We start from the raw sequence: 20520 nt of genomic DNA, 5'->3' as shown, positions 1-20520 counted from the left end.
TTCTCCAAGCTTGTGAGTTGGTTTCCAAACATTTAATTACCAGGCTAGGTAACATCTTCAGTGGAGTTTAGGGGGTGCTAGTGTCAGTGTTCTTCGGTTTATAAGGGCTTCAGATGTGAGTGTGTCAAGTGAGGGTCTTGTGATGGGTCAGCTGTGAATCATCAGTGAGTCTTGTGATGGGTCTTGTGATAAGGAGATTACATCAGGTGAAGGTCATTGGGAGGTGATCTGGTGGGGGAGTTGCATGGGTTGGTTGAGAGTTGGTGCTGTCTCTGGTTGGCTGTATGGTTGATTTGGATCCTGAGGATTCATAGGCTGGTTGTAAGTCAATGTGTCTGTTGGTGGAATTGCTTGTGGAGTGCATATTAAACAACAGTTAATTAAAATAATTAAATGCCATCAGTAGATTACTACCTACTTTATCATTTCCCCTTCTTCGTAGTGAAAATTATTATACAATGCTAGTTTTTGATGACTCTGGAGTCACTTGCCATGATTTTATAGCTACCTTAGGACTTGGGGGCACAGACTGTCCAACCTTACAATCTTGAAATTATACCCTACAAAGGAAAATCTACTTGCTTAATTTTTTTACATTTGGGAGTAAACAATCAAATCTCAAAAACAAATTTCAAAAGTCGTTAAATTATTTATTAAATGTATATGTTAATCTTGAATGGGTGTGTGATAACTTTAGGACTGTGAAGAAATATTTATTTTTAGGGTGTTTGGATGGAGCATGGATTTGGAGTATACTTTATTGACAGTAAGAGTGTTTTGTCAGGATTAGGAAACTCCTTGTCAGATTCACAGTGTAAAGCAAATAAGAATCACAACCAAATGAGCTAATTCTACTTTATTATAAAGATACATTGACAGAATCTTGCAAATCTGAAAGCACATCTTTCCTCACCCTCGTCCCTGATCTCCTTTACTGAGCTGTGGTGGCACAGTGGTTAGAGTGCAGTACTGCAGAGAGCAGAGGTGGGGCAGTGGTTAGAGTGCAGTACTGCAGACTACTTCTGCTGACTGCCGGCTGCCTGCAATTTGGCAGTTTGAATCTCACCAGGCTCAAGGGTGACTCAGCCTTCCATCCTTCCGAGGTGGGTAAAAGGAGGATCCAGATGTTTGGGGGCAATAGGTTGACCCCGTAAACCACTTAGAGTGGGCTGTAAAAGCACTGTGAAGCAGTATATAAGTCTAAGTGCTATTACTACTGCTGGAGAAACTAGTCTCTTCTGAACCTCTTATTCCATCCATTATCCAGTCACAGGCTATGTTGCCTCTTATCAGATCATTTTCTTGGCAGCATCTTTTGGTTCATCTCCCAGGGTCTTTCCCACATACCATCACACTCCTTAATAGAGTACTTGGAGAAGCAAGATGCTCTGAAATCTAAGACTACCCATTAAAGTTTGAAATAAAGAAAAATCGGCATGGGATTACTGCGGTGAAGATTCCAGGGCTGTCAGATTTATGATGAATTAGATTCTTCAATTTATATACAATTATGAAGCAACAGAAGGGACAGAAGGAGCAGCTCAGGAAGTGGTCAGCCTCTCCTGCCTACTCATAGTTTCTAACACAAAAACATCAGTTAAGTGAAACAATCAAGCAGCTTATAATTAAGCAGTGCTCAAGAATTGGCTTCCATGTGTTTAATATCTCTCCTACCATAATTAAACCAAATGTTTAACTGAGAGAAAATGAACCACAGAGGCAGCCTTAAGTGATTCATCCAGAGTCAAATCAAGCACTATGTTATTAGCCGAACCAGGAAAAAAAGGGGGGTTGCGTTGAAGTAACAGAGCAATGACAAAAACCTTCTTGGTAATTAGCGGTAGAAATGGAAGTGGATGAAGAAAATATGCAACAAAATGTTTCAGAATTGCACGTTCCTGCAGACAATCACAGAGACATGCCCTTCTCCACATAATGTGATTTGGAAGAAGGGTTAGAACAAGATTTTTTTGTTTGTTTTGCAGGGTTTTTTTCTACAAAGTCCCTATCTAAATATGCATTCTACTCTTGCTTTCTTCAGCCCTGCAAACAGTGGTCAAAAACTAGTCAAATCCTGCTTTCTGAAAACACACGGTGGAATTACTTCCCATTCAGCACTGCAAAGCCCTCTATGTATGTCTCCCCCAGCCCACCAAGAGGGACATCCTTCTGCTGGCTTTTGTGGAGGCTGCCGCATTATGAAGCTGGGGCAACAGTGCACCGCTCCCATTCCATCTGGGAAGCTTTCATGAGAAGCTGAAATGTTTATGGGCAACCATCCTGTAGTTGAAAGTTTTTTCTTTCTTTTCTCAAGCAGTAAAGTATTTTCACTTCCCAAACTCTGGACTGGCCTCACCCCTGCCTGGGGAGAAATGACATCCTGTTTGTCCTGTTGCTGAAGCAACCAGCTCTTTTTGTTCCTACCTCTTTCCCAAAGCTTACTTCATGGTTTGACTGCTCATTCCCAGCTCTGCCCTTAGTCCTGACAGCCACCTTTGACAAAAGACTATTCCAAAAAATGAGATGGGAAATCCCAGGAGTGAAATCCAGCATCTTCTGGCAAGTTCTGGAGAACCAGTAGCAGAAATTTTGAGTAGTTTGGAAAACCAGCAAATATCACCTCTGACTGGCCCAAAAGTGGGGTGGGAATGGAGATTTTGCAATATCCTTCCCCCGCCACACCCACAAAGCAACATCCACAGAATCGGTAGTAAAAAAAATTAAATTTCACCACTGGGGAATCCACTGTATCTCTCTCTAAAGCAGCTTATCCGGGAAGGAAAATCCCCGGGCTGGCCATCTCTTCAACTTCTCCTTAATGTTGGCCTTGCTGTCATCACATTGATCCATCTGCCAGCATCATATCCTTGATTTGTCCTTTTTTTTTCTGCAAACAGAGAGAAAACCTGTATGGAAGAGTAAGCAAAGTATGCTGCACCAGAGCAAGTATGAAATAAGCACCATCAATATGTAAGAAAAGCGTACTTACAGTATAAGGATATGCAATCATAACAAATCATGTTTAAAGAATAACACTAGAGGTAATCATAACATAATTGATACTTACAGGTTACCAAAATTGTAGCAGTCAAGGTTTAACTCAGATTAAGGTCATTGGTTTCCATGCCAGCATTAAACGTTCTGATAAAACTGAACTGGAAATAAACATGGCTTTTTTTTCCTCCTAGAAGTTGTTCCCCTTTGATGTTACTTTAAAAAATCTGGAAGAGCACAGAACAGGGGTGAAATGCTACCAGTTCAGATTGAACCGGTAGTAAAAAATGCTCCCATTTCAGGCCAACCAGTATTTCTGATGATAAGCTGTGACACGCAATTTATATTAGCTAAAAAGCAGGCATGCTCAATAGCAGGCTCCCCCCACCCACCCACATGCACGGAAGATCCTGCACATGCACTCACATTTGCAAACTGATAGCGAAGGTAAGTAGATATCACCCTTGTCACAGAATGATGTTCAAGATCTACTAAAGTACATTGGAAAAACCATGGATCATCCAGCTAAAAAAATACCTGTTTGCATTTGCCCCAACAGCTGTCCAAAGTGTTCAGAGGCTAAAAGGATTCTATTTTGAAGTTCACTACCTGTAAATCAGCACAGCAAGGCTACTCATTTCCATAGTTGGAGGGGGGGAGTCTGAAAAACGGAGCAGAAACAACTATCAATGTTTTAAAAATGCAGCATATTTTGTGTCGCTGGCAGAACAAGTATTTTTGTTTCTGGCGCAGTTTAAAGAGGCCCCCTGGGCAAGATTGGGGAAAACTGGCTGGATCAGAGACAAGATTTACAAACAAAGAATAGGTATAATGGAATTCAAATAACTTAATAATACTTGGTTATATAAGAACTAATGCCTTCATTTAATTAAGTCCAATATTATATATGATCATTGCTAACTAGACTACTGCCATAAAAATACCTTTCTGGGGCTTCCTGTGCCTTCTATCCTAAATGGATCAACAAATCCCCAAATTTCTCTCTGTGTGTAGTGTGTGTGTATGTGTGAGAGAGAGGGGGGGAGAAGGGAGGGAGGGAGAGGGAGAGATTCCACTGTATCTTCCTCCAACTGGTTCTAAGTGAAGCTTAAGTCTGAAGTCAACTCTTCCTGATATTCTACCCATTCTTTCTAAACAATGAGATGCTCTTTCTTGCTTCTTGGTAGCCTTTAGGAAGACTTACTTGATTTAAAAGCCTACCATCTGCACTGAAAATAGGTGCTGGTGAAAATTGATACAACCCCATTCCCCACCCCCCTAAGAAATCTCTCATATCATGGTCTTTCAATATATGCCTTCTTTTATTTCTTTGTATTTATATTTGTCTGCCAAGGAAGAACCTTCTGCACAAAATAATCCTTCAAATAACAAAACTATGGCTGTATAAAGTTTTGGAATACATGGTATTTGAGAGAATATCTTAAAATAACTGCTTAGTGGAGCGTTATTGTCTTCATTCCACATATGTTGGGGCACTCACACCAAGAGGGAATGAAAAAAGATCACATCCATGCTGCAGCCTTAGAGGTTTGTTTTTCACCTAAAACATAACTTTCCTTCTTGCAGCTGAAGAGCAGGAATGGAAGAAAATGCTGTTTTTGCTACTTATGGCAATGAAATGTCTCCTTAGCTTCCACAACGTGGCCAGTTTTATATATAGTATATTAAGCCAACTTTCAGTAATATGATGCCTTCCAGATGTATTGGAACTACAATCCTCAACATGTCCAACTAGCATTATTCCATAAACATCTGGAGGTTACCTGGTGAGGGGATTATGTAGAGTTTAATAAGGCTGCAGACATTTCAATGATTTTATATTGCATGCCGCCCAGAGCCATGCCTCTGAGATGCCCAGCCAAATTAATTAGTTAATTAATGAAATAGAAACTAGTAACCATAATGAGCACTGCAACTATATCAGGAAATCTATCACTTAAAGATGGGGTGCTAAATATTCTCATCCTTCACAAGATGCCACTGAACGAACCATGGCAACCTAAACTGTAGAAATTATAAGGAAAATAAGAGAATTCAGCAAAGCTTTCAACATAAAGAAGGTATAGGTGTTAAGTGGAAATGGAATATGACTCAATTACTTCCCAGGCTCCTGAAATAGGGGGCCTTTCCCATGCGTAGACTATCACTATTGTAACCATCTGTAAATGTCTGGGGACAATTGGGATGGCTGTCAGTTCCTTCTTCTATTTCCATTTCCTGAAGCTCTTTACTGGAATTGTGCTGGCTGCCGATTCGTCATTCTCTTCTATTCCAGCTGTGGTCTGTATGCTTTAGACCGCAGAACTCACACAAGCCAGCCAGTAAGAAGGTCTGGGAAGGAGTTAGCAGAGAAACAACAGGAATAGTAACTGGAGTAGATGTGAATGTTGCACAAGCCTGGATGAAATTCCTGTGATTTTACTCAGAGGAAAACATAGTCAGGCACACTTCTGGAACAGCAGGAGTCCAATTCTGCTTTATGGCCCTACATTGGAGTAACATTAAAACTTCTCTATAACGCATTTTTGCATTGTTGTATGCAATGTTTTTCCCAGCAAAAGATAAAAATTATATTTATTCTAGTTTATATACTCAAACAACCATGCCACTAGCATAATTAAAAAATAGTGTGTTCCTGGAACTTTCCCATCCCAACATGGACTTGCCAAGTTTTCCGGCTTCTTAGCCAGTTTTATTTTTCCCCAGTCTGAGTTTTAGCAAATGGCTTCCACACCAAACCACAAATGCTGCAGATGTTTACAGTATGCATTTGCTCCTTCATTCACTGCTCCCCTATTTTCCATCAAGGCATGAAGCCCTCCATTTGATTGTCTTTCAGGCAGGTGTGAGGGAAAAGTAAGTTTGAGTCCAAACTTGCCCAAGGAAAGAATGTACCACAGGCTCTATTTCCAGTAGTACTTGCAACCAGGAGGACCTGGGCAGAAGTTACATTAAACAGAACCTTCTCTTTAAGAAACCAGTTTATAACACATCTTCACTTTAAGGCAAGCTTCATATACCACATAGTTTGCTTTACTGTGGCTTATTAAAGGAACCACAGCTGTTTACATTCACACAATAATATAATTAGCCCAAATCAAACAAACCGCATGATAACTTTGTGCGCTAAACGAACTAGGTCTGTGTGTCTCTCCTGTCTCTGCACCTCTTTTTTTATGCTGTGCTGTTTCAGTCTGTTGAGACTTTCCCTGAAATGTGCTTTCCAGATGCAGGCAGAATCCTGGTACTCATAACCGATAACTTCTATGATGATACACGGCATCATAAAGGGCTTTACAGTTGTGCATCTTTTTGACATAACATTACACCAGGCCAGAGAGATGATATGGCAAAGCAGAAAAGTCACTTCAGAACTGGGAATATATTGCTGCCTGTACTGGAAAGGGGTCTCTTCTTTTCTCAAAAGAGATTTCAGGCTGGCTTTCTCCCACCCATCCATTCAAGATCCTGGGATCCAATCATAGCTATATGCTAGATGATTAGAAAAACAAGGACAAAAGCATAATGGCACATTGTGTGTTTGGAAAGCCACAGACGTTTGCAATGATGGTGGATGCAGAATCCCTAGGAAAATCTATCAATCTGCTGCGTTCCATTTGGGGAGGCTGGGGCAGAGGTGGGTTTCACATAAGTTTACCACCGGTTCACAATACACCGAAACTGTGAGCATGCATGTGCACATGCTCGCTTTGCTTGCTCGGTGGCTTCCGCGCATGCGTAATGCTTAGAAAATATGGCTAAATAGAACGGCATAGCCCAGGTCGCCACTACCAGTTCATCTGAAATGGTGCAAACCGACTGAATACCACCATTGGTTGGGGGTGGGGGGAGGATATGGTGACAAATAGAGTGGGGCTTTTATTACACTGCTTTTTCCCCTCCCCCAAGGATGCTGGTGCTAGAAGACTAGGATAAGATTGCTTCCTAATGAGCAAACATGGACCAGCTAATAGCAGTAGACTTATATACCGCTTCATAGGGCTTTCAGCCCTCTCTAAGCGGTTTACAGAGAGTCAGCATATTGCCCCCAACAATCTGGGTCCTCATTTTACCCACCTCGGAAGGATGGAAGGCTGAGTCAACCCTGAGCCGGTGGGATTTGAACCGCTGAACTGCTGATCTAGCAGTAGCCTGCAGTGCTGCATTTAACCACTGCGCCACCTTGGCTCTTAATAGTTTATAGTTAATAGACAGAAAAGACAAGTGCCAAGTGGTTGGGGTTTCATTGCGAATTCTGGTGTCTCTGTGTGTGTTGTGCATGCCCAGATGTGTGCACACATGCACACCTTCCAGTCACTCTTGACTCTGGGTGACTTCTGGAACAAGTTTCTGCAGTTTGCTGGGCAAGAATTTGGAAGTGGATTGCTACTGCCTGCTTCCTAGAGCTAAGGGAGAGTGACTGGCTCAAGGTCATCTAGCTGATTTTAGGCCTAAGGTGGAACTAGAATTCACAGTCTCCTGGTTTCTAGCCAGATGCCTTAATCAAAGCAAATTGTCTCCTGTGAACTTCATAGCATTATAAATGTATATGATAGTTATTTTCACTTTATCCTAATCTATGTATGTTCAAGATGAAATGGCGGTGTTTTTTAAACTGGAGTCTCCTGATGATCAGGAGATGGAGATTCTATTGCAAAGGTGAATTTAATACAATTTCGGGAAATGTATAGTTATTTCAACTTTTCTATGCTTAACTTGCTTGGTTTTCCCCCCTCCTTTTTATTAGTTTATAATGTAAAATATAACAATATGAAAGCATATAATAGAAAAAGTAGGAGAGGGAAAAGGGAAGAGAAAGTGTTGAAAAGAAGGAAAAAAGAAAAAAAGACAATGATTTCTGACTCTCTTTGTTGCAGTAGAATAAGAAATAACATTAACTTTTTACTTTTACTTAATAGTATAAACTAGCCATTTCTATAACAACAAATCGATCGAATCAGTAAAACTCAAAATCAAAGTTTCATTTTTCCCACCTCAAGCACAAAGTCCAGAAGCCGTATCCAACTAGAAACATGGTTTTTTTCCTCTTTCATTTAAAGCAGTTAATTTAGTCACCTCTGCTAACACAACCAATCCATTGTAAGGATTAAAGCACCCTTCCACTTTTGGGCATTAAGTAATTTTGCTGCCGTCAAGATATATAACATCATGAGGATTATATTCGCACAATATTGAAAAAATGAAGAAACACCGTGAGACGAAGAGATAATTAAGAAGATACTAGGCTGTGCAGAAATGGATAGAATGACATTGAAAATTAAACAGAAAGAAGACACTATCAAACATGGAATCTATTTTATCAGTGGTTGGAAAAAAAGGGTGGAGATTAAGAATGTAATCTATATTGCTAAGCAAACTAAATACCCAGACAACATGATGTTTATTAAGCACTAAGAAATATAATTAATAGAAAATCAATTTTTTTTTCAAATTCATAACATCAAAGTTCCAAATTTTTCCCCAAGTCGTTTTCCATTAAATCCAAGAAAAAAAGTTTCTGGTTTTATCTTTATATTCACTTTGAGAATCTTCTGTATGAGAGTATGACTCCTACTCCAATATTTCTTCCTATGCTTAACTTGCTTGTAAAGACGGCTTTTGTTTTGGGATTTTTTTTAGCATGCTATAAAAGGAACCAACCTGTTCTTTTATAGATCAAGAAATAGGTGAATAGATAGCATGTCAGATGTCCTTATTTATATTTACCTGATCAAATATAAATATGCAGTGTTTCTAGGTCATGACTCAAAGTCAATGTGCATTAGAGTATAACAAAGTGCATACATTTCTCTTGAGTCCACTGCAACCTACACAGGGATTCATATTTTATAGGGCCTTAATCTTCAAAGCAGGAACATCTCACAAGAGAACTTCTGACTTGTATCAAGGCTGGCCTCTCATAAGACAGAGTGAGGTGACTACCTCAGGCACCAGACTTTCAGTGTTATGAGACTGCAGCAAGTGTTGTTGTTGTTTACTCTGTTATTATTGTATATTTACAATGGAGAATGGAAAGGGGTTCTTGTAGGATGTTGTGTCCCCTGTTCCAAAATCATTTGGCTTTTTAAAAATGCTGTATACCTTGATTTAGTTGAGTAAGGGATAGAAGTTGTTGCTTTGCTTCAACACGTGATGTCTTGGATTGGCCTTGACTCAGATTGAGCAACCCCCAAAGTCCATGGCCGATGGAGAACAGACCAAGACAATTGTTTTTAGCTTGGGAATTTACTAATTATGGAACATGAAAAATAAGCCCAGTCTTATGGCCAAGATATTAAAAGTATGATAGACCAACTGAAGCTCCAGCAAGCGTTAGAAACAGAGTCCAAACATTGCTCCCAAGTTGGAGGCTGACCCATGGTGGTTTGAAAAGAGTGGGCTTAAACTGAGAAAAATGCCAAGAATAACACACTAGGTTTCAAAGTTGGAGCCGGGAGGCACGGGGAGATAGTGGGATCCTTGTAGTCCAGAAACCTTTAGAAATTTTCCATCAGTCCTGTTTTTGTGTGTATGTAGGGTCTTGTCCTATTATTCTGGATTAATTCATGTGGCCCCACTTGTGTCCTTTCACCTAGCAGAAGCTTCCCCTTAGAGCCACCATGTTTATGTAGCTAACCTTCCAAAGAAAATACAGCCCCTATGCATAGATCTCGCATATGATGGAAAACTGTTCTCCGTGGAATGTTTATTTTTCCTTGCACCTCTACTCTCTGGTGTTCTCAGCCAGAGAATAGCCATTTCTTTGACTCCATTAATGCCAGATGTCTCCTCCCTTCTGTCCAGCCCTGCGCGTAGCACACAAGGCCCTTCTGTTGCAGGGAGGCAAAAAGTTTGCCAAAGTGAACACAAATCTGTCCTTCGGCTGCCATTGGCCTCCCAAAGGCACTATTTAATATCCATTTCCTTTCCAGGATCAGGAAATGTTTGTATAACCCTCCCAGTTTCTCCTCTGATCCCAACCAAATGCAAAGAGACAGCCCAATAAGGCAAAGCAAGGAGGAATCCCGGTTCCTGCACATCTAGTCATCTAGTCTGTCAACCTCTGAATAGAACCAGCCAGGACAAAGATAGCAATAGCAACAGCACTAAGATTTATATATCACTTTTTTTTAAAAAAAATGATAATATTAAGACTGAAGGGAAGAGTTCAATTAGTTATAGTTTCATAATTTTTTTCCCCAGAAGAGATACATTGGATTCAGGTTCCAAAAGTCTGCTGACTATTTTGATAGTACTTTTCAAACTTGTTAATTGCTACATCTGAGTAGGAAGTTAACCTCAGAATAATGAAGAAGAAGAATAAAGAATTCAAAGTCATATATTTTGGGATAAATTTATTTCGCTATTATATAGGTAGCCCTTAAGTTGCCAGTATTCATTTAAGTCAGGGGTAGTCAACCTTTTTATACCTACCGCCCACTTTTGTATCTCTGTTAGTAGTAAAATTTTCTAACCGCCCACTGGTTCCACAGTCATGGTGATTTATAAAGTAGGGAAGTAACTTTACTTTATAAAATTTATAAAGCAGAGTTACAGCCAGAGGTGGGTTCCTACCACTTCGCACCTATTCGGTAGAACCGGTTTGTCAAATCTACTGAACCGGTTAGAAGAGGTTCCACCAGTGGACCCGGAAAGCAGGCCACACCTACAGAAGAGGTTCCAAACATTTTTGAAACCCACCACTGGTCCTTGGATATCATTATTCTACACTATCATGCTCATATTTATAAAACTCAGTGCCTCTGTGAAAGTTAAGGATGACGACTGCGTTTGTGGTGCGATCAGAACATTGCGTGTGTTGAAGTTGTTTTAACGCAAAGCAAAGATGCCTTTTAAAAAACAAGTTTACATCATATTCTTATGCATGCCAGTGCTGTGTGTGAGGTAATTTAAGGTGGTTCTGACAAGTGTCGTCGGCATCTTCATATCCGGTCACATGGGCAGCAAGCCACTCCCATCCGGTCACATGGGCAGCAAGCCACTCCCACAAAGGAGGCCACACCCACAGAGTAGGTTTGAACAATTTTTGAAACCTACCACTGGTTACTGCAAACCCCTACCGCCCACCATGAAAGCTGGAATGCCCACTAGTGGGCGGTAGGAACCAGGTTGACTACCACTGCTTTAAGTGACCATTTGAAGTTACGGCACTGAAAAAAATGACTTACAGCCAATCCTTGCACTTATGACCATCACAGCATCCTGAGGATTATGTGATCAAAATTCAAATGCTTGGTAAGCAGCATGTATTTATGAGGGTTGCAGCATCCCTGGGTCATCTGATTACCATTTGCCTCCTGCCCAGTTGGCTTCCAACAGACAAAACAATAAGGGAAACTGCTTAGCAACCCTGTAATTCACTTAACAACTGCAGTGATTCACTTAAGAAACAGTAGCAAAAAAGTCATCATTGCATCGCATTTAGCAACTGCCTCACATAGCAATGGAAATTAATTTGTGGTCATAAGTTGGGGGACTAACTATATAAGCAGAATAGACGCTTTGTTCAGAAATTGCACCTAAGGAATCTTACACAGGGATGAAATCCAGCAGGTTCTGACAGGTTCAGGAGAACCGGGAACGGAAATTTTGAGTAGTTTGGAGAATCGGCAAATGCCACCTGTGGCTGGCCCCAGAGTGGGGTGGGAATGGAGATTTTGCAGTATCTTTCCACACCCATCAAGCCACACCCATAGAACCGGTAGTAAAAAAGAAAAGAATTTCACCACTGATTTTACAGAAAAAATATTGCTTATATTAGAGTAATGGAACCTTTTAATTTCTGAGTCATTGTTATTCTGGTATGGTTTTTAGATACAAATGTTACTCTGGTATACAGATGAATGGCAAGGTTATTTCTTCTGGGTTGGTTACATAAACTAGTTCTGCAGTTCTACACAGTGTTGTAATTGTGAAGAAATTGACAAGTGTGAAAGCTAACATATGTTTTAGCATCTGTCTTTATTTCATGAATTAATTAATGTAGATACCACTGAGTCAGGTTTGAGGACTGGTGACTATAGGGAAAAATGCTTGGCATATTGAGCTTATTGTAATAGCGCTTTGCACTTCCGAGATATTAGATCAATTTCTTTGATCATATCTACCCACTTAATCTCCTTTTTTAATTTCTCATGTCAGTTATATATTTTTTTCTAATGAAAACCCACTTTATCTCTAAAAATGATCATTGTCTAATTGGGATGACATAACGAAGGAGGAAAAAAAAGTTTGGTTTTACTTTAAGAAATAGTGATAAACTCTTAATGTTAATTAATCTTTTTAAAATCTTTTTTGCCCTTTTATTCTTTTTTTAATGAATTTTTTTATTCTGTATCTTTACTCGCATATTATAATTTTAATAAAATTGTTAGAAAAAAATCATTGCCTAATGTCAGAATTTATTGAGCCTAGAACTGATTAGTTGGTTCTTGCTACAGTTTATAGTACATTTAGTAACAGGGAGACCTAATTTAATGCTCTCTATCTTATTTCTCTTGTTTTTTTTCTCAGTGTTCAGATTCCATAGCCATATTTTAGTAAGGAAATACCATTGTTTTAATTGCTGTATTCTTTGTTGTTGCTGAACTGCTCTTATCTTTGTTATCTTGTCCAAATTTGGCATTGCCTTCTTCCTTAGAATTAACATTAACATGGACACGGATATTTCACTTGCCATTTTTATTTTCATAATGAGTATTATATTTTCTCTACTTTGATTGTGACTATTTTCTCTATATTTGCAATTATTAGTGTATTGACCTCCAGGTTTGATTCTACTTGCCTCTGTTCCAATTCTGGCAGTTTAATAACAGTTTCCTATTATAAATTAATTAAATATGAGGGCAATATGCATTCTAGAGTCATTCCCTTTCCTTATCTGAAGATTTTTCTCCAAATTCAGGTAGAAGTTGCTCAGGAGAATAACCTTGTTGTGATGTAACTATTAACAATACACCAAAACTATCAATAATACACCCATATTCTGACATGATTTATGGCTGTGATGGTGAACCTATGGCACACTCCTGTTTTAACGAAGGGGGGGGAGTTGCAATACTTCACGTGATGACAATATAAGTCATTGCAAGTTTGACATTCTTGAACTAGTGGTTTTCAAACCATATTCCAAGGGAGCCTGATGTTTTTCCTAGAGAGCAATAATTGCAAACAACCTTTCTTGGAGGTTGGGACAGTCACTTGTCTGAAATGGTAGAGGATCTCCTGCTTGAGCAAGGGGCTGGACTAGAAGACCTCCAAGGTACCTTCCAGCTCTATTCTGATTCTGGTTGTGAGGAAGAGAATGCATGTGTACTGGGCATATGGTCAGATGAACTTACTGCCATTATAGGATGATGGCAAGGATCAAGAGTTTTAGCTAGTGCTCTGCCTTGACTTATTAATGACCCCAAGAATTCCTCTTATATTGCAGATGTGGAGGAATCCTTTGAGAAGCAAGTTCCAATCAAAAAGAGTTTTCTGAAATGGAAGGCTTCAAAAAGCCTTCCATTAGTAAGCTTCCAGCCTTACTAATCAAGACCTCATCTATCTCCTTTTTTGGATAAAAAAGATGAGAGGAGGGGGAAGGAGTGGGAAAACATGTGAGAGGCATAATTGGGGAATGATAAAGCAGCATTCCATAAATTAAGCAAGAGAATTGCACAACCAAAATCTTCCCTCAAAGCAGACTCAGTGTCCTAGAGTCAAATGCAAGAGATAGCATGTAACTGGCTACTGTGATTTAGGTTAAACAACACAATCTATATGAAAAGTGAAGAAAGACAATGAAATAATCTACATCCATTTTCTTTTGCAACATTAGATGCAAATGATAGCCATTATTGGATTGGCATTCTCTGGATGAGTTAGATATTCTCCCAAATTAGCATGGCCACGGGTCTAACATATCTGGCACCTGGTTGGGAAAATATTATACAGTTAGTACAACTTAGTTCTGCAAAAAATGGCCTCATATATTCAGGCCTCAGCCACATGGGACTTCATATGACCAGCACTTTGCATTGCACATGGAAATGTACACCACTAGCCAATGCAGTTCTTACAACAGGAGCATAATTTTTCAGTAGCTGGCTATCAGATATACATATAGAGTTTCAAACCAATTCTTGTTCGTAGCAAAAGATCCAATTTGCAAAGTGCACACAGCAAAGCTCACCTTTGTTAAACTTTCGGGAATTCAGCTTGTAATAGCCCTGAGCAGGTGAGCTGTCACCACAACCTAGAAAACATGTGTCACATACATAGGAATGATGATAGAAATGTCAACTGAATGGTATGAGCAAGCAAGCTGGGGCAATCTCTACTTCCTCCTCCTTCGTTGAGTGTGAGAGAGTCAAAAGGCCACGTTCTGGATGGCTGATTCTCTTCCGGTTGGAAAGCAGCACTACCAATACATGCTGTTGTTCCAGCTGCTGGCCCCGAGCCAGCAATAGTTTGCCTAGTCTGTGGGTTTTCCACAGAGACAAAAATTGTTGTTGGCAACAGCCTGGAATAAGTTAGCTCTTGCATATTTCAAAGCCACCTGACCCAACCCACTTCCAGAGAACGGCAAAGCAGACGGCCTTTGTGTTAGAGTAACTTTGTGCATCCTTCCAACACAGACAAGGAGTCATTGAGTACATTCTCCACCCAAAGGGGCTGATTGATTGCATGCTGATTAAAGCCATCTAAAATATTGCATGTGAAATAAAATGATAAAGTAAAAGTGGTGCTTATTGGGAGAAATAAAGCAAAGGTCAAACTTTGCATTTCATCGAACACTTCCCAAATAAATGTCTTTTTTCAAATCTGAAGGGGGATCATTTGGATTGAAAGGGAGTCACCCCTTTGCTTTATAAATATCTCGCAGGTAGAGAAAAACCTGACTGCCATCTAGAAATGATCTGGTTTGGGCAGCACATACTGCCAAATAGGGTACATTTTGCTGAATTTAAATGCTAACAGAGATGTGGTGAACTAGATGGATAACTCCAAGGTCTCCATCTATATCGTATATTGAAGCATAAAGATATACAATCTTAACATAATTTGTGTTTGAAGTGGAATAGCTGAGAAAAGACAAGTCAATCCTTTTGTCAGCAATATAGCATTAGCTCAATCCACACTCTCCTACTGGAAGTAAGGGCACAAACCAAATTCTTATTAGGTCCTTCTATATTTGGATTAGGGACACAGTGGCTCAGGGGCTAAGATGCTGAGCTTGTTGATCAGAGGTTGGCAGTTCAGTGGTTCGAATCCCTAACACTGTGTAACAGAGTGAGCTCCCGTTACTTGTCCCAGCTTCTGCCAACCTAGCAGTTAGGAAGCATGTAAAAATGCAAGTAGAAAAATAGGGACCACCTTTGGTGGGAAGGTAGCAGCGTCCTGTATGCCCTCGGCACTTAGTCATATCGGCCACATGACCACGGAAACCTCTTCGGACAGCGCTGGCTCTTCAGCTTTGAAACAGAGATGAGCACCACTCCCTAGAGTCGGGAACAACTAGCACATATATGTGAGGGGAACCTTTATTTTTACCTTATATATGGACTGCAAAACTTCAGATGGCCACTAAATGGCAGCAAAAGACAAGTGTTCGGTTGCTATTTGCTGCCATCTAATGGTCACCTAGAATTTTGCAACCCAAATATAATTTGTCTAATCATGTATCTATCAGAATGGCTCTATCCCCAATCTAAATATGTTTCAAATGCAAGATTATAAAAGCAAAATCTGCATGGGGGTGATGTGGGAAGCAATATAATATTTTTCTAGTTTAATTGCTTGAGCCATTTGTTTCAAACTTAATTACTATTTGCTTGTTTGCTTGCTCACTTGCTCTCTTGCTTAGTGAAATTCACCTAACTTCCCTTTGCCAGGATCAGAATGCAATATTAATTGTATTTCTGGGGATGTGAGATTATTTTTTCTTCTCTATTTACCACAAGATAGAAAAACTACCATTCCATCTTGATCCTCTGTATTCTCTCCTCTTTAGACTCCAACTATGAAGCTTTAACTAAACTAAACTTCATTTTTCATGAAGACAGGTTAAAATAAACCTCTTTAGAACCCAGTCTGGTATTCATTAGGCTCATTCTTAATTTCCTCAAGCATTTTCCATCAGCTTCAGTGTGTTGGGGGTGAAGTGGAAAGTCAAGCTCACTTCTATCGTTTAATCTAAAGAAGACCTTCATTTGAATGTAACACCATAACATTCCACAGTCCTCTGGTTCAGTTTACATTCTGGTGGCCTTTAGGCCACATCACAAGGGAATCTGTTCAACCCCTGGCGCCTGATGGAAAGCTTATCAGCTGGTGCACAAAGAGGGGCAAACTTAAGTTCTTCTTCAGCCAAATCTTTAATAAAGCACACCACCTGACACATCAACTCTCTCTCCCTGCCCCCATCTCTCTCTCTGTCTCCCCCTCCCTCCCTCCCTCCCTCCCTCCATCAATCTATCATCTAATCATCTATCATTATCTATATTTTCTATCTCTCTCTAGCTAGCTATCATCTAATCATCTATCAACTATCATTCTCTATCTATCTATCTATCTATCTATCTATCTATCTATCTATCTATCTATCTATCTATCTATCTATCTATCTGTCTATCTATCTATCATCTATTTATCATCTATCATCTAATTATCTATCTATTGATCTCCTATCTATCTCTCTAGCTATCAATCATCCTTCTATCTAGCTATCATCTTTCTATTTTTCTTTCTATCTTTCTATTGTGGAAAGTTATCACCCAGCCCTCTCCCAGAAAAATGAAATATCCTAGGAAATATTGGAAAGGCAGAACATTATATTTCTCTGGATGTGAAAAGGAAAAAAAAATTATAAAGAGAGAATAGCTCCCTGCAGCTTCCTGCTCCCACTCACTTTGTCAATGGGCCATTAAGAAGGCCAACCCAGTCCCTTTACATAATAAAGATTTCTCCCCTTCAGCTCCAGAGGATGGGATTAAGGCATGATAAGATTGGCCCTTTATCCAACTCACCACATGGCATCTGAGAACTCAACCAAACCTGGATTCAAAACGCAGCCTAGAGAATTACCCCTGCATGGGCTCATGGGAGTCTGACAACCAATCAGAATACAAGCTCAAGATCAAAGGCCAGAGAGAACATAAAACCAGGGACTCAGCATCTCAGTCCTGCCTTCTATTCTTCTCCACCAACATTGAAGCATGTGATCATCTTTTCTGATCAGGACTCAAGCCATGTGGTCCTGTCCACCATTAAACCATCTTTCCAAGCAGCCTCCATGTCTCCAGTGTCTTTTTCCCCACTTGGAGCCAAACCCAGAAGGACATTTCTTTCAACACTATATTTCTATCTTTCTTTCTATCTTTCTTTCTATCTTTTTTTCTATCTTTTATCTATTATCTGTCATCTATCTATCATCTCATCTTTTCTTTTCTTTTCTTCTTTCTTTCTTTCTTTCTTTCTTTCTTTCTTTCTTTCTTTCTTTCTTTCTTTCTTTCTTTCTTTCTTTCTTCCCTTCCCTTCCCTTCCCTTCCCTTCCCTTTCCTTTCCTTTCCTTTCCTTTCCTTTCCTTTCCTTTTTGTTTCTTGCATTTTGTTTATCATAATTTGACTCATCAAGAAACCAAGTATGGAACCCTGATGGCTTGTATGTTTAGCTCACTAAGAAGAGATCACTTTCTCATTTACTTTCTCACCAGTATGCACCACCCACCACTTCTTAAACCAAGGAACAATGAAGTTATCCACTCACAGTTGCAAATGCAGCCCCCATTTATGTTTGAATGCTGGTTTTGGTCTGAAGTCATCTTGAGCCCTTCAGAACAGTACTTTCTTGTGACAGATTCACTTCTTCCTGGCTAGGACACCTGGCAGATTCCCTGCCCACTTGTTCCTTTCTTATTGCTGGCCCTTCAGAAGATCAAAGAAGCAACCTATTCTCTTTGCTTTGATCATTGTTGTATCTGAACAACAATGGTACAATTAGGGGGGAGGGCTTCTCAAAGAAGGGTACTGGGGAAGAGAGCATGAAATCATACATCTGTGCAAACGGTTTGGAAATCAAAGGAAAGCCATGAGAACTAGTGAGAAAGGATCCAGCCCACACAAGGCAAAAGCCAATAAGTCCACCTTCTCTTCACAGATGAGAAGGACAAGAACAACCATTCAGGGCCTGTGGTGGTTATAGTCTGGATAGTCTGGAGTACAAATCCATTATCAAACCATTATAATCCAGACTGCATTTTTTTTGAAGTTGGCTTCTGGAACACAAGAGCAATGCAGGAGTCGCACAGGAAATAAGTGCAGGAGACAAGCAGATTAGCATTGGAACACTGCCATATCCGTGTGTGTGTGTGTGTGTGTTTGTGTGTGTGTGTTTGTGTGTGTTTGTGTGTGTTTGTTTGTGTGTGTGTATACACCAGTGGTGGGTTTCAAATTTTTTTAGAAACTCTTCTGTAGGTGTGGCCTGCTTTGTGGGAGTGGCTTGCCAGCCATGTGACTGGGTGGGAGTGGCTTGCCAGCCATGTGACCGGGTGGGCGTGGCTAACTTGTAAAATGTGGTGAAACTCACTTAACAACGCTCTTGCTTAGCAACCAAAATGTTGGCTCAGAAACTCTGGCATTTGAAGCACACAAGTCTTAAAGTTGTCAAGTTAAAAGACCCTTGCATCCCTAACCCTTTAGAAAAAAAAACTCAGGGGTGTTCAAACTTGACAGCTTTAAGACTTGTGGACTTCAACTCCCAGAATTCCTCCTCTCACTCTTTATCTTGATGATGTGAAGACGGGCGGGAGGAGGGAGCTGGAACCGGTTCTAAACGGCACTGTAGATTTGTGGAACCTCTTATATAGAAGAGGTTAGAACTTGCAGGAACCCACCCCTGGTATACAAATACACACACACACACACACACACACACTTCATATCTTTAGTGAATATATCTACAAATACCTGGCCAAACTTAAAGGCTCCTCCCATATTCTCAATTGATTAGAGACCTGTGACCGTCCCAGGGAAGAGAAAACAGCCCAAAACCCTCTAAGAAACCACTCCATTCCCTCTTCTCTCCTTTGGGCGAAAGCTTGTTAAGAATCCATGCTATTTTTCTCCAACTTCCCCCTCCCCTCCCAAATCCATAACAAATATAGCAATGGGAAGGGGAGGGGGAGAGAGAGAGAGAGAGGAAATACAATTTACACAGTTATGAAGGCTATGTTGACAGCATTCCTCTCTAATCAGAAACTGGTTCCGGTACCTCAGACATCAGTCACAAAAAAAGGAGACGGCTCTGACCAGAGTTAATTGGAGGTATTTCTAATCTCCAGCCATCTCTCTCAGATCCTGCAGCACCGGACACGAAAATAGTCTAGAAGGACCAGAAGGGTTTTGTGCAAAGCATCCTGGTGATTAAATTAAAGTGGGAGAGGAGCCAAGAGGAGTTTCCTGGTACGTCTGGGCTCCTGCAGTCCAGGGTGGACATGGCAGTCTTCGGATAGCTGCAAAAATGCCGTGCAAAAAAACCCCAAACCAGATCCTATGCTGCTAGCTTGAATTAAGTCATCCTAGAACTGTAACAGTTTGAAGGCATATTCCCCTTGGTGCTATAAACCCCTGTCAAGGGCCATTCATCGGAATGGGAGGAATCCAAGTCTAGAATTCTTTGGGAAGCAGCCATGAGAGTTAGATGAGTGCAAAGTCAGTCCTTGTTTTCCATATAAATAGGACCCAATGCGGGGAACTGGGGGTGGGTGGGGTGAAAGCAGCTTTTGATTTTTGGAAGGGAAATGTATTTTCATGTGCCCCATCTGCAGCCCGCAGTGGGTCAAGGCAGAAACAGATGTAATGCATGCCTGCTGCCTGTGAGGATTAGCTCTCTGGTTGTGGAAAAATAAAAACAACCCAGAAACTCTCAGAGCTGTTGTTGCTCACAGCCCTCAGAATGTTTCCTTGTTGGTTTTGCTGTATTGTGAGTTTTCATTATGATTTAAACTCTATTTGTCAGAAGCCAAAATGAAGCCCTGGAAGCAAAAGATAACATACAAATGTAAGGATGCTAGATATGTCTGCATATTTGCAGAGCTTAAGATGTATTGTCTCCAACTAGGCTCTTTTTAAAGAAATTTTCCGGCTGCTTAAAATTCATTATTCTTGTCGACAATACTCGTTCCCCCTCCAGTGGTGCAGCTAGGTAATATGAACTTCATCTCTATTGCCATAATTGTATCACCCACAGTTCACTTTTCCTTCTAGTGAACAATTTGCTATGTTCTATCAGGGTTGTGCGTTTCTATGATTAAAAGGAAAAGGAAAAAAACAACTGTTTGTCAGCCTTGATAAAACATCAGAAAAGAAAATATATGCTGAGCATGCACTGTAACGGTTTGGAAAGAGATACATATAGTTTTCCGTTGCCCTCATTCTGCAATCACTTGCCTTCCATGTAATGCAGCAGAGACTTGGAACCAAAAATCCAGCCCAAATTCTA

This window comes from Thamnophis elegans, chromosome 2 (assembly GCF_009769535.1).
Source record: "Thamnophis elegans isolate rThaEle1 chromosome 2, rThaEle1.pri, whole genome shotgun sequence".
Classification (NCBI taxonomy): Eukaryota; Metazoa; Chordata; class Lepidosauria; order Squamata; family Colubridae; genus Thamnophis; species Thamnophis elegans.
Note: the sequence above shows the minus strand (reverse complement) of the source record.